This window comes from Durio zibethinus, chromosome 15, assembly GCF_047325235.1.
Source record: "Durio zibethinus cultivar Kanyao isolate XHJ-2024 chromosome 15, ASM4732523v1, whole genome shotgun sequence".
NCBI lineage: Eukaryota > Viridiplantae > Streptophyta > Magnoliopsida > Malvales > Malvaceae > Durio > Durio zibethinus.
The window spans coordinates 24,296,285-24,309,848 of NC_143176.1; the positions used below are offsets into that span (position 1 = coordinate 24,296,285).

The 13,564-nt window shown below is 41.1% G+C and overlaps 4 pseudogenes; all 4 read right to left on the reverse strand.

Annotated features, from left to right (window-relative positions):
* Nucleotides 1-460: 460 nt before the first annotated feature.
* Nucleotides 461-3,401, reverse strand: LOC149514841 (25S ribosomal RNA; annotated as a pseudogene).
* Nucleotides 3,402-3,633: 232 nt separating this feature from the next.
* Nucleotides 3,634-3,773, reverse strand: LOC149514842 (5.8S ribosomal RNA; annotated as a pseudogene).
* A 290-nt stretch (nucleotides 3,774-4,063) lies between these two features.
* On the reverse strand, nucleotides 4,064-5,566 carry LOC149514843 (18S ribosomal RNA; annotated as a pseudogene).
* A 3,505-nt stretch (nucleotides 5,567-9,071) lies between these two features.
* Nucleotides 9,072-10,566, reverse strand: LOC149514844 (25S ribosomal RNA; annotated as a pseudogene).
* Nucleotides 10,567-13,564: the final 2,998 nt, after the last annotated feature.

Sequence of the window (13,564 nt, forward strand, 5' to 3'; positions counted from 1 at the left end):
TAAGATAGAGCTGGTCAAGAGATCCTATGTTTACAATTGGATCAATGGATCCTCGACACTGAGTGGACTTTGAGATGCCCTAAGAACGATGCCAGAGTCAAGGTAAACAAGTTGTGGAACCTCCATGAAGACATTGTTACATGTAGAGCCAAATTGATTTCATGTAAAAGTGGGAGAGACTTGTGATTTTTGGTGGTACTAAGCCAAGGTAGTGAAGCCCATGAGATATTTGAGCATTAAGTTTGAGTATGAGATAGCAAGCATTAAGGTGTCACCACGAGGGCCATTGCCTAGAGCGCCATACCTAGAGAGTCGACCTTGGAAGGGCCAAAAAGACCCAACTTGTGAGATGATTTAATTGTTTGAATGCCATCATGTTAAGGTCTATTATGGGTGGTGCCGCTTGAGTGCGGTTGACCTAAGCACCATGTCCAGAAAGGTGCATTGAAGAGTCAATGTTGCAGGCATGCGATTGGTGTGATGGGTCCCATTCAATGAGGTGCACCAATGTGTAGCAAAGTAGGTGGCCATTCATTCGACTAAGGGTCTAAACCCATCTCACATTCCCTATTGGTGGGTGAACAATCGAACACTTGGTGAATTCTGCTTCACAATGATAGGAAGAGCCAACATCGAAGGATTAAAAAGCAAGTTGCTATGAACACATGGCTACCACAAGCTAGTTATCCCTGTGGTAACCTTTATGACATCTCTATCTTTAAATTCCAATGGTTTAAATGATCGATAAGCCATGCTTTCATGGTTCATATTTGTACTGGAAATCAGAATAAAAAGTGCTTTTTACCCTTTTGTTACACATGAGATTTTTGCTCTCATTGAGCTCATCTTATGACACTTGCGTTATCTTTTAACAAATTGTCGTCCTAGCCAAACTCCTTACCTGATGATGTCTTCTACCTAGATTGACTGACTGAAGCTAGCCTTGGGTCCAAAGAAGGGGTCATACCTCACCTCCGATTCATAGAATAAGTAAAATAATGTTATAAATAGTGGTAATTCAATTTCTTCTAAAGGCTCCCACTTATACTACACCTTTTAAGTCATTTCACAAAGTAAGACTAGAGTTAAGCTTAACAAGGTCTTCTTTCCCCACTGATTCGACCATGCCCGTTCCCTTGGCTATGGTTTTGATAGATAGTAGACAGGGACATGGGAATCTCATTAATCCATTCATGCATGTTACTAATTAAATAATGAGGCATTTGGCTACCTTAAGGGAGTCATAGTTACTCCTGTCATTTACTCATGTTTGGTTGAATTTCTTCACTTTAACATTCAGAGAGGCAGAAATCAAATTGCATAACCATCCACAAGGATCATTGCAATGCTTTGTCTTAATTAAATAGTCAGATTCCCCTTGTTTGAACTAGTTATGAGTTAACTGTTCATTGCCCAGGAAAGGGCCTTGAGGGAGCCATTCCCAGTCCATCCTCTAGCCAGCATGAGTCGACCTACTCTCACCATGAGAACAGCTTGAGTAGTGCACTGGTAGTTGATGGGTTCAGGACTGGGATCCCATGCCCAATCCTTAGAGCCAATCCTTTCTCTGAGGTTACAGATCCATTTTGCCAACTTTCCTTGCCTGTATTCCATCAACCAGACGTAGTTCACCTTGGAGACCTATTATGATTATAAGTATGATTGAGCATAAACTGCACTCGGTCCTTTAGATTTTCAAGGGCTACTAGGGGTGCACCAAACACCAAGTGACATGCGGTGCTCTTCTAGCCACTAGACCTTCCCATCAATTGAGTTGTTTCTAAGGTGGGTAGGCCATTAAACAAAAAGGCACCAATGTCTCTAGACTTTTAATGTTGCCAGCAATCATCGCATCTTGGTTTAAGAATTTTAACCCCAAATGCCTTTTGAAGCTCATGTTGCACTCATTCACATGGAACCTTTCCCCTATTTGGCCTTCAAAGTTCTCATTTCAATATTTGCTAGTACCACCAAGATCCACACTGACGGTTACTCCACTTGGGCTCACACCTTGGGTTTTACGGCACCGTCGCCCCCTCTTACTTATCAGGGCTTAGCCCTTGCCTCGATGGCCAAGTATAGATCGCACTCTTAAAAACCATCCATTTTTGGGGCTAGTTGATTTGGCAAGTGAGTTGTTAACACTCCTTAGCAAATTTTGACTTCAATGACCACCATTTCACTGTCTTAATCAGCCAACACCTTTGTGGTTTCTAGTTTAGCATACAGTTAGGCACTATAACCCAGCTTCTAATTGATCCTGCACTGCCAGTTTTGCTTACCAAAAATGGCCCACTTGGTGCTCTCGATTCTATGGCACTGCTCAATGAAGCAACCGCATCATCCTAGCTATTTAAAGTTTAAGAATAGGTCGAGGGCTCTAGCTATGAATTGGCTTTAACTGATAGAACTCACTAAAGACTCTAGCTATCTTGAGGGAAACTTTAAAGGGAACTAGCTACTAGTCAGTTCGATTAGTCTCTTACCCCTATACCTAAGTCACACAAATGATTTGTATGATAATATCACTGTGGCCTTCCAATAGAGTTTCCTCTAGCTTCATCTGGTTTAAGCATAGTTCACCATCTTTCGAGTCTCGATAGGTATGCTCACACTAAAACCCTTCTTAGAATATCAAGGTCGATCAATGGTGCACCCACGAGGGATTCTGCTAATCAGTTTCCTTATGCCTTACGAGTTTTCTAGTCTATTGACTCACACACATGTTAGATTCTTTGGTCCATGTTTCAAGATAGGCCAGATGAGGAGCCCGTAGGCCGATGCCAGGAGCATGTAGGAGTTGAGGCAAGCTAAGACAATGCATGCTATATTCCATGATTACAATGACGATGTCTTTACAAGCATATCGAAAGCCCAAGCCCTGGCCACTACCGTAACCTACGTGGTCCACACCTCAAGTCGATCGGTGGATCAACTTTTGTCATTCCACATCCAACTGGGGTGCATTGCTAGCCCCTATCTGCTTCCCTCTTGATAATTTCATGCACTGTTTGACTCTCTTTTCAAAGTCCTTTTCATCTTTCCCTCACGATACTTGTTTGCTATCGGTCTCTTACCTATATTCAACCTTGGATAGAATTTACCTCCCAATTGGGGATGCATTCCCAAACAACCTAACTCGTATACAATGCCTCATGGTACGATAGGGTCCAGGCACAATGGGACTCTCACCCTTTCTATGCCTCTTTCCAAGAAACTTAGGTCAGGTCTACCATGGAGGATGTTTCACCATACTACAATTCGAATGTCGTAGGCACTCGATTCTTATGTAAGGCTCTTCTTGATTTGCTCATTGTTACAAGGGAATCCTACTAAGTTTCGTTACCTTTACTTATTGGTATACTTAAACTCAATAGGTAATCCTACCTAACCTAGGGCCATGATGCAAGCATCGATTGAACGATGTAGGGGGTCCAATGGGGTCTAGATGGACAATGAGCATGCATTACTAGAGATAAGGCACGCTAAGAGCTTTACCATTGATGCTCATGAAACTATCATTGCAAGGGACTCACTTTTGGGCCAACCATGACCGATGAGTTCACGGGAGGCCATCTTTCACCCCCTTACCCGAAGCCTAATGGGCAAGGGGTTGGAGGGGATGATGATGCATGACACCTGACCTAATGACTTAGGGTGCAACTTGCATTCAAAGACTCAATGGTTCATAGGATTCAATAATTCACACCGAGTATCGCATTTCGCTATGTTCTTCATCAATGCAAAAGTCAAGATATGTATTGCTAAGAGTCATTTTGGTTTTTCATGACAAAAAGAGTCCTAGTGTCGCCAGTGCATGCATCGTGAATGGGATGGCAATGACACATGCACTTTTTTTCATTCTGGTTCCTTGGCATGATTCACACAAGGGTTCATTATTTGGCCATGGCTAATGATACCAATCATTTCATCCACCCAGGAGGTAAAAGAAATCAATTATCGTGCATGCCCAAGGCTTGAATGGACTCAGGGCATGGAATCACCCTTGCCCCCTCGATGTTCCCTTAATGCTTTCATGGGTCATTCATTGTACAAGTTTTGACAATAATCCTTCCAAAGGTTCACCTATAAAAACTTTGTTATGACTTCTTTTTCCTCTAAATAATAAGGTTCAATGGACTTCTCATAGCATCGTGGATAGCAAACTGTCCACATTGCCACAATCTGAACACTTCACTAGACCATTCAATCAGAATGAGTGATAGTAGTATGTACAAAAGGTAAGGATGTAGTCAATGTGAGCTGATGACTCGCACTTATTAGGAATTCCTCGTTGAAGACCAATAATTACAATGATCTATCCCCATCATGATGAAATTTCAAAGATTAACTGAGCTTATCAACCAAGGCTATAAACTTATTGAATACATCAATGTAGTGCACGTGAGGCCCAGAATGTCTAAAGGCATCATAGACTTGTTATTACCTTAAACTTCCTTGGCCTAAATGGCCATAGTCCCCTTAAGAAGCTAGCCACGAAGGATCATTTGTGCATAGCTAATTAGTAGGTTGAGGTCTTGTTCATTAAGGAATTATCTAGACAAACTGCTCTATCAACTAAGAACAGCCATGCACCACCACCCATAGAATCAAGAAAGAGCTCTCAGTCTTTCAATTCTTACTATGTCTAGAATTAGTAAGTTTCCCCATGTTGAAACAAATTAAGTTGTAGGCTCCACCCCTATTGGTGCCCTTCCATTAGTTCCTTTATGTTTTAGTCTTACAACCATACTTGTGCCAAAACCTAAAGACTTTGATTTCTCATAAGGTGCTAGCAAAATCCTAAAAGTAACATCCGTCAATCCCTGGTAGACATCATTTATGGTTGAGACTAGGATAGTATCTGATCATCTTTGAGCCTTCAACTTTCATTCTTGATTAATAAAAACATCCTTGGCAAATGCTTTCGTAGTTGTTCATGTTTCATAAATCCAATAATTTCACCTCTGACTATGAAATACAAATGTCCCTGACTGTCCTTATTAATCATTACTCCAATCCTGAAAGCCAACATGATAGGACCAAAATCCTATGATGTTATCCCATGCTAATGTATACAAGTATAGGCTTGCATTGGGCACTCTAATTTCTTCAAAGTAACAGCATTGAAGGAATGACCCAGCAACTTAAGGCTAGGAGTGCATCACCGATAGTAGGGATAAGTAAATTGGTGCCCATAGTGAGGTGGATCAAATGACCTAACCCTAGTTCTAACTACGAACTTTTAAATTGCAACAACTTAAATATACGCTATTGGAGCTGAAATTACCATAATTGTTGGCACCAGACTTGCCCTCTAATGGATTCTTGTTAAGGGATTTAGATAGTACTCATTCCAATTACCAAACTCATAGAGCCCAATATTGTTATTTATTGTCACTAACTCCCCATGCTAGGATTAGGTAATTTGCATGCTTGCTGCCTTGGATGTGGTTGCCATTTAATGAGCCATTCACAATTTCATAGTGTGAATTACTTCATTCTTACACATGCATGACTTAATTTTTAAGACAAGCATATGACTACTAGTAGGATCAACCAGGTAACTTTCTTTCGAGATGTTGGCACTACATGGACCTCAATGCATCAACTGAGTGGCAGATAGGGCCAACACAGAGCATAAATGTCATGCATGTCGAGCACATAAAATGCATAGCATCAAACAAATAAGGGTCAAAAGCTAGTGCCCACAAAACATTTTGCATTTGAGAGCACGATCGAACACTAGTGCACCAAGGTAGCCATAGAGGTTTGGGTGTCACTCTTAGGACACGGGGCACAAATGAGGTTTAACCCATAGCCTCTAAGGACACAAAATGGATGAGGGATGGCAAGACATCTAGTTTCCATCAGTTTAGGCATGAAGCATAAGATCCTGATTATGCCCTCACAGTATGATGACCACATGGATGGGAAAATTGAAGAGGATGATAGGTCAATAGTTCGATGCACCAAGCATGGAGCCTGCCAACATGCACAACCATGGCACCACTCATATGTCCATTGCATACAAGTAGTAGCATCCATGCACATTGATGCACAACCCACCCATTCAATTACTTAATGAGTGATTATAGAAAACGAAGTATGAGACCTTGCCACAATTGCTCGGCATGGGAAAAACACAAGCAAGGGCCATGAGATTGCCCCTACCATCCAACAGGCAACAATGGCATGACAACGTCAATGCTTCATCTACTTGGGGCTGTATACAAAAATTCCATTATCACCACCCTAGGGTGCCATTGCTCGATTCAAAGACTTGTTCTTGGGGTCTTAGGTAGCATCGACTATATACACTGTCTTGGCCAGGCCAATGCATTTTTCTAATTCATGATAAGGGACCACGAGACTACCAAATACTTAAGGGACTTGGCCAAACCAAACCTACAATCATAGCTTCTACTTGTACCAACCTAGGGAGCTATTGCTTGATTTAGGGACTTGGTTTAAGGTATGGGGTAGCATTAGCAGTAGGTGTCATTTTACAGGGGCTTAAGCCTAGCACCCATGTGACCTTAAGGTAGAAACAACCATCCATGTGCCTAAGTTAGCCTCTTTTCCAACTCTATGTTGAATGCTTGTGCCATGTATTCCATTGGCTCAATTTCGTGATCCACCTTTCTCTTGGGTCATAGCCTCTTAGGCAATTTAATGGGCGTCATGTTTCTGAATGACTCTAGCACCTCTAGTACTTCCAAGGGGTAGTCAACATTGTTTTGCTTGGACTTTTCCATCTTCAAGGTCGCAAAGAAAGTGTTTTTTTTTTCTACTTACTCCCCTAGGCAATTGTGTGGCAAACAACATCTTGGTCTTTGACCTTGATTCTTGTCTCATCGACGTGATGCATAGGTATCAACTATCCAATACATAAATAAAAATGGAAAAAGACACCACAAGTGCACTAATATGGTCAAGGAATTCTAAACCAACAACAAGATCATAATCATCTAAAGGAATTACCTCGATTGATTCCTTACCTTTCCACTCCCCAAGTTATAGCTCCACTCCATGTGCTATGTCAATTGTTGGATCTCTTTAGAGTTAACTATTTTGTCATAATAGCTTTTTTTTGTACCTTTAGGTTTAACTTTTGGGTTGTATCTCCAGATATGAACAAATGAGATACTCTTGTGTCTATAAATGCATTCAATTTCTTGCCCTCAATTATCATGTCTATAAACATCAATCCTTTCTACTTGCAGCACCCTTTGGCCTAGATTGAATTTATCACTATCAGGCCAAGCTTCATCATTTCTTTCCCTAACTCATCACCATCCTTCTTGTTGATGGTAGATAGCTTGGTTTTCTTAAGGTAACTCTCGACAAGTGTAGACCTTCACAAAAGTAAGAAGTCAATGGCTCATGATCTTTATTGTTCCACTGCCTTGGCTTCCACTTTCTATTTGGTGGCTTACCTTGACCATTCTTGGTCTATCGACCTTTGTCCCCATCCTTGGACTATTGGTCTTTGTCTCCCTCCTTAGACTATCAGTCTTTGCCATCACATTTTGGCTTGAATGACTCAAACTTCTTTTATGGCCAAATCTCTATCAAGGATTTAGTAGCTATCATGGCTTTGGCCAGATCTTTGACACCCTTTCACTGTAACTCATTCTTGGCCCACGATTTGAGTTCATCCATGAAACAAAAGAGACTTTCCTTTTCTCCAAGGTTTGAAATTTGAAGCATTAGTTCTAAAAACTCTCAAACATACTCCCATACCTTGCTTTTTTGACTAAGCTTATGAATTTTCACCCTTGACTCATCATTAGCATACTCAGGGTAGAACTACTACTTAAATTTTACCTTGAACTCCTCCCAAGTCTAGACAACAGCATCTCTATAGCTTGCATCATTACACCTATATCTCCACCATAACAATGCATTGTCAACCAAATACATAAAGGCTATACTTACCTTAGTGGCATGCTCATCAATGCCCATGGCTTGAAAGTATTGCTCCATTCCCCATAGAATGTTTTCCACATCTTTTGGGGACCTAGCTCCCTTACACTCATTTGGCTTGGGAACTACCACTTAAGCCTTAGTTGTTATAGCTAACACACCATTCCTAATGGCTGCCTTGCATGTTATGAGCTCTTTTTTAAGCTCATTCATCTCTTTGCACATCCCCTTAACCATGAACTCTAAGGATTCATTCTTTTGGGTGAACATGTTGATGGTTTTGTTAGCGCACCATGAAATCCTTCCCTTATCTCCTCTTTAGTTTCCTTAAACCTCTCCCTAAGGTCTGACACTATCACCTTCAACTTGGCTAAATGGCCAATCATGGTTGACATCATGTATTTCAAGGTATCTTTTTTCCCCTTTCCATAAGTTGGCTCTTAGACCTCTAGTTGTTAGCTACCAACATATCTTTGAGATGCCATTTCCCTGAACACTTTGAGTGTGAACTAAACACAACCTTGAAATAAATCTTGCTCTAATACCAACTATCATGGGTTAAGACTCAAGCTTCGACTCGTGTAACTCCAAGACTTGAGAATGGACTCATTCGGTGTCTTAAAGTAGCCTTCAATTGAACTAATGCATAGACACTCAATACTCTAGGGCCAACCACCCAAGTTGCTGCTAGACAAGGCTACAAATAAGGTGTTTAATGGAAAGCTAAAGAGAACAATAGAGATAGGAAAGAGAAAACTTGTATTGTTGAAGTTATGGTGTATACATCAAATGAGGGTAGGAAAGCCCTCTATTTATAATTGAAGCCCCTGTGAATCAATGGCTAGGATTGACTTAATCCAATGGCTATTATAAAGTCCAAGATTATAAAGAGATTACATGATATATATATCAAGACTTCAAATTGTATAGGAAACTATACTATCCTTAGTAGTCTCCAAATCCTTATAGAAAGTTCTATCTATTATGTCTGTTTGGTCCAGTGCTCTGTTGGGTCTACTAGGGATTTCATCACTTGGCTAAATCGATTGCAATGGAGAACACCATTCATCCCCAACCCTAAAAGGGTGTTGTGTAAAAAAATCAAGTGAGAGGACTTTGATGGGTGTGGTAAGGGGAGGAATGAATTGAAGTGACAAAGGGTTGAATCTTAGTGGATTGTGGTAGCAAGGCCACTCTAACCCTTACAATACCCCGTTACGTATTTAAGTCATTTGTAAAGGATTCTACCCATTGCTCGATGGGATTTGAGCTCCAAGAGTCCTGCATGGCCTATCTGCCATGAGGGCTACACCTACGACATTTATTCTTTTGGTCTATAGGCCCCTACTATAGGTTGGCAATTGAGTGATGGGCATGTGCATTGCTTCTAGCCTAGATTCTTACTTAGAGGCATTTAGTCATAATCTAAAGCTTGGTAGCTTCATGCCACTAGCTTTTCAATCGAGTGCGATGACCAATTATGTGAATCAACGGTTCCTCTCATGCTAGGTTAAATTACTATTGTGACACTGCCATCAATAAGGTAAAACTAACCTGTGTCATGACAGTCTAAACCTAACTTACATTCTCTATTACTGTGTGAATAATCCAACATTTGGTGAATTATGCTTTATAATGATAGGAAGAGCAGACATCAAAGGATAAAAAAGTAATGTCGCTATGAACACTTGGCTACCACAAGCTAGTTATCCTTGTGTTAACTTTTCTAACACCTCTAGCTTCAAATTTCAAATGATTGATAGGCCATGTTTTCATAGTTCATATTCATACTGGAAATTGGAATTAAACAAGCTTTTAACCTTTTTGTTCCACATGAGATTTTTATTCTCATTAAGTTCATTTTAGGACACTTACATTATCTTTTAATAGATGTGCTACCCCAGCCAATCTACCTACCTGACATTGTCTTCTACCCTGATCAATCGAGCAAGGCTAGCCTTAGGTCCAAAAGAAGGGGTCATGCCTTGCCTCTGATTCATTGAATAGGTAAAATAACGTTAAAAGTAGTGGTATTTCAATTTTGCTCGAGGGCTCCCACTTGTCCTACACCTCTCAAGTCATTCACAAAGTTGGACTAGAGTCAAGCTTAACAAGGTCTTCTTTCCCTGTTAATTTTATCAAGCCTATTCCATTGGCTATGGTTTCCCTAGATAGTAGACAAGGATAGTGGGAATCTCATTAATCCATTCATGTGCATCACTAATTAGTTGATGAGTCATTTGGCTACTTTTAAAGAGTCACAATTACTCCTGCCATTTACCTATGCATGGTTGAATTTTTTCACTTTGACATTCAGAGCACTGGGTAGAAATCACATTGCATGAGCATCCGTAAGGACTATCGCAATGCTTTGTTTTAATTAAATAGTCAAATTCCCCTTGTCTGTACCAATTTTAAGTCAACTATTTGTCGCTTAAAAAATGCCCTCGAGGGTGCCATTCCCAACCATCCCCCGATTAGCACGTAATGACCCACTCTTACCATGGGAGCAGTTCAAGCAGTGCACCAATACCAAATGGGTTCGGGACTGGGACCTCCATGCTAGCCCTCAGAGCTAATCTTTTTGTCGAGGTTATAGATCCATTTTATTGACTTCCCTTGCCAACACTATTCCATTAATAATAAGCTATTCACTTTAGAGACCTGACACGGTTATGAGTACCATCGAGTGCAGAAAGCACTCAGTCCTCCAGATTTTCAAAGCCTATTAGGGGCACACTGAACACCATGGAACATGCAGTGCTTTTTCTAGCCACAAAACCCTACCTCCAATTGAACCATTTCTAAGGTAGGCAAGTTGTTAAACAAAAAAGATAACTTTTCCCAAGGCCCCTACTAATGTCTTCAGATTGCCTAATGTTGCCATCAATCATCATGTCCTAGTTTAGGAATTTTAACCCGATTTCTTTTTGAAGCTTGTGCTGGATGCACTATTGGTGGGCTTCCCTCATCTCTAAGGATTGACTAACCCATGTTCAAGTGCTATTCACATGGGACTTTTCCACCCTTAGGCTTAAGCCTCGGCCCATGGCACATGCACGAGCTTGGCTAGACAAAGGCATTTTTATGGTCAATAAGAAAGGGCCATGAGACTACCAAATGCCTAAAAGACTTGGCTAGACCAAGCCTATGATCGTAGCTTTTTATTACACCATCCTAGGGAGCAATTGCTTGATTCAAGGACTTGATCAGAGGTCAGGAGTAGCATCAGTAGTAAGTGTCATAGGCTGGGGGTTTAAGCCTAGCACCCATTTGAACTTAGGCTAGAAACTACTATGCATGTGCCTAAGACAGCCTCTTTTCTGACTCTATGCTAAACGCTTGTGCTATGGACTCCATTGGCTCCTCAAGAGCTTGGAAGAAAGCTAGAAAAGAGACTTAAAGCAATTGTATTTCTATTTACTTGATGCTATGTACAATTTCTTTTACATTGATTTTTATGTCTATCCCCAAGTCTCTAATATGACAAAGTCTATGACTTTGTTCTTCTTACTTTTCTCTTGTTGCTTCTCCTATGAATTACAAATGAGAGGGAAGCCTCTATTTATACCTAAGCCTTCTCACCATATATGGTTTTTATTTATCTAAGTGTGAGCCTCTTGTAAACCTTTTAGACCCTTCCATGGCCTCTAAATGCATCCTAGTTTGGCTAAGGCCTTTGTAGAATCCAGCTTCTTCTAGGCTTCCCTCTGAGCCTTAAGTCTAGAAGAGTCTGGGCACTCTTGCTAAGTGCCCATGCCTAATGAGTTTCGGAACCTTCCTCGTCTAGTCACTACTCTGCCTATAACTAGGGTGCTCCTAAGCCTTCCTCATCTGGGCACTATAATACCTACTACTATTCATGTTCCAGGCCATTCTAGAACCTTTAGTGCTTGCACACTAGGCTAGCCTCCAAGCTTCTCCAAACTCTTTTATGCCAATGCACCTAGCCTATCTCCTGGCTAATCTAGAGCCATTTTTCTAACGAGCCGTCCCCATTCTTGACACTAGGTTGCCTACCTTGCCATGCTTTTAAGCTTTAGCCTAGGCCCTAGTCTACACACTCAGGCCTCATATGTGCCTTTAGGACCTTGGTCTCGATCCTTATTGGTCCTTCGGTTACACCAACTTAAACAAGCTATGTCTCATAATCCTTTAAACTTAGGACTTGTGCATGGATCATGACATTGTCCCTCACTTGTTCTAGCAACACCCCTATTACTAGGAGATGTAATTTTTTCACTACATGTGCACACTAGATTGATGTCCCATCTTGTCCCAATAGTCTTTAGCATATGATGGTTTTTAGTACATGATAGTTCTCAGTACACTTTCATAGTCATCCCTTGCTTTAGTCACGATCCCAATGATGATCTTAATGATGTTTCCATAAAACCATGTTTTTCAAAGCATGTAGTGCCTTAGTTGGTGATGTGCCATTACCTTCTCACCATGCATAATGGGCCTTTCAGGGCGTGCAGCACTCACGTCACATAGGCTTCCATGAATCCTGGCTTGTCGAAGTGTTCAACACCTCTTTGTCTAATATGCCATTACCCTCTCCTCTACACCATGCATTCCTTACCTTTTTCCCACACTTAATGGGCACTTTAAGGTGTACAGTGCACACAGGTGCAAGGCATGCAACACTCACATCTAGGCCATTACCTTTTCTTTGACAAACCCTTTATCTACAAGGCCAGTGGCTTTTTGTAGCTAACTCATCTTGCCCTCATCAATAGCCTGAGAGATCCTCTCTTTTTGGCTCAACCACCCTCGTTAGTTTTGCCATTAAACTCTCTCTAAATATTTTTAATGCTCCAAGCTTCTTCTGTTATAGGTGTTCCCTAGCCTCATGTAGTCTTAAGCATAAGAAGTAGTTAAAAGACATAGTCATCATACTTGTCCTAAATCAAACCTTTGTTCCATGCCTTCCGATGTTGTATCTCTTTATTGGCCTCTTCTTCCTCTGAAGAATTGCTACTCTTATCTCTCTCACTCAAGCCCTTACCCTAGGCTCAGTTGTTACCCTTGGGCTATGGAGACTTAGTGCACTTAGCCTCAACCACCGACTTAGCAATGGTAATACTCCTACTTCAAGTCTCGTACACCGCTTCACTCAACTTTTACCCATGGCTTTTACCCTTTTAAAAACTCTTTTGACATAGAGTCTAGCACTCATATATAATCCTTGGTGTCCTCAAACTAATTTTCATGATGATAACCACTCTTTTGAACTAGCCTTCCTCCCCTTACACATAGGTGAGTAGCCATCATGCACATCACCCGTGCACCCAACCACAAATGTGAAGCTTAAACTAAAGATCTCCCACACATCCTTATAAGCACTCAAGCATCCTTGCGCCTTACTCTCAGCACTAGCAACCAACAATACCCATACCATGCAATGCCACATGCAAGCTATCATCATAAACGGCACACTAGCATGCAAGCTACCCATGCAACTCAAACTAACATCAACACTGCACATAATGAAAGTTCTATTCCCCCTCCATTAAAACTTGGTCTGATACCAATTATCATAGGCTAGGGGCTTAAGCCTAGTACCTAGTGACCTTAGGCTAGAAACTACCATTTATGTGGCTAAGTTAGCCTTTTTTCTAACTCTGTGCTA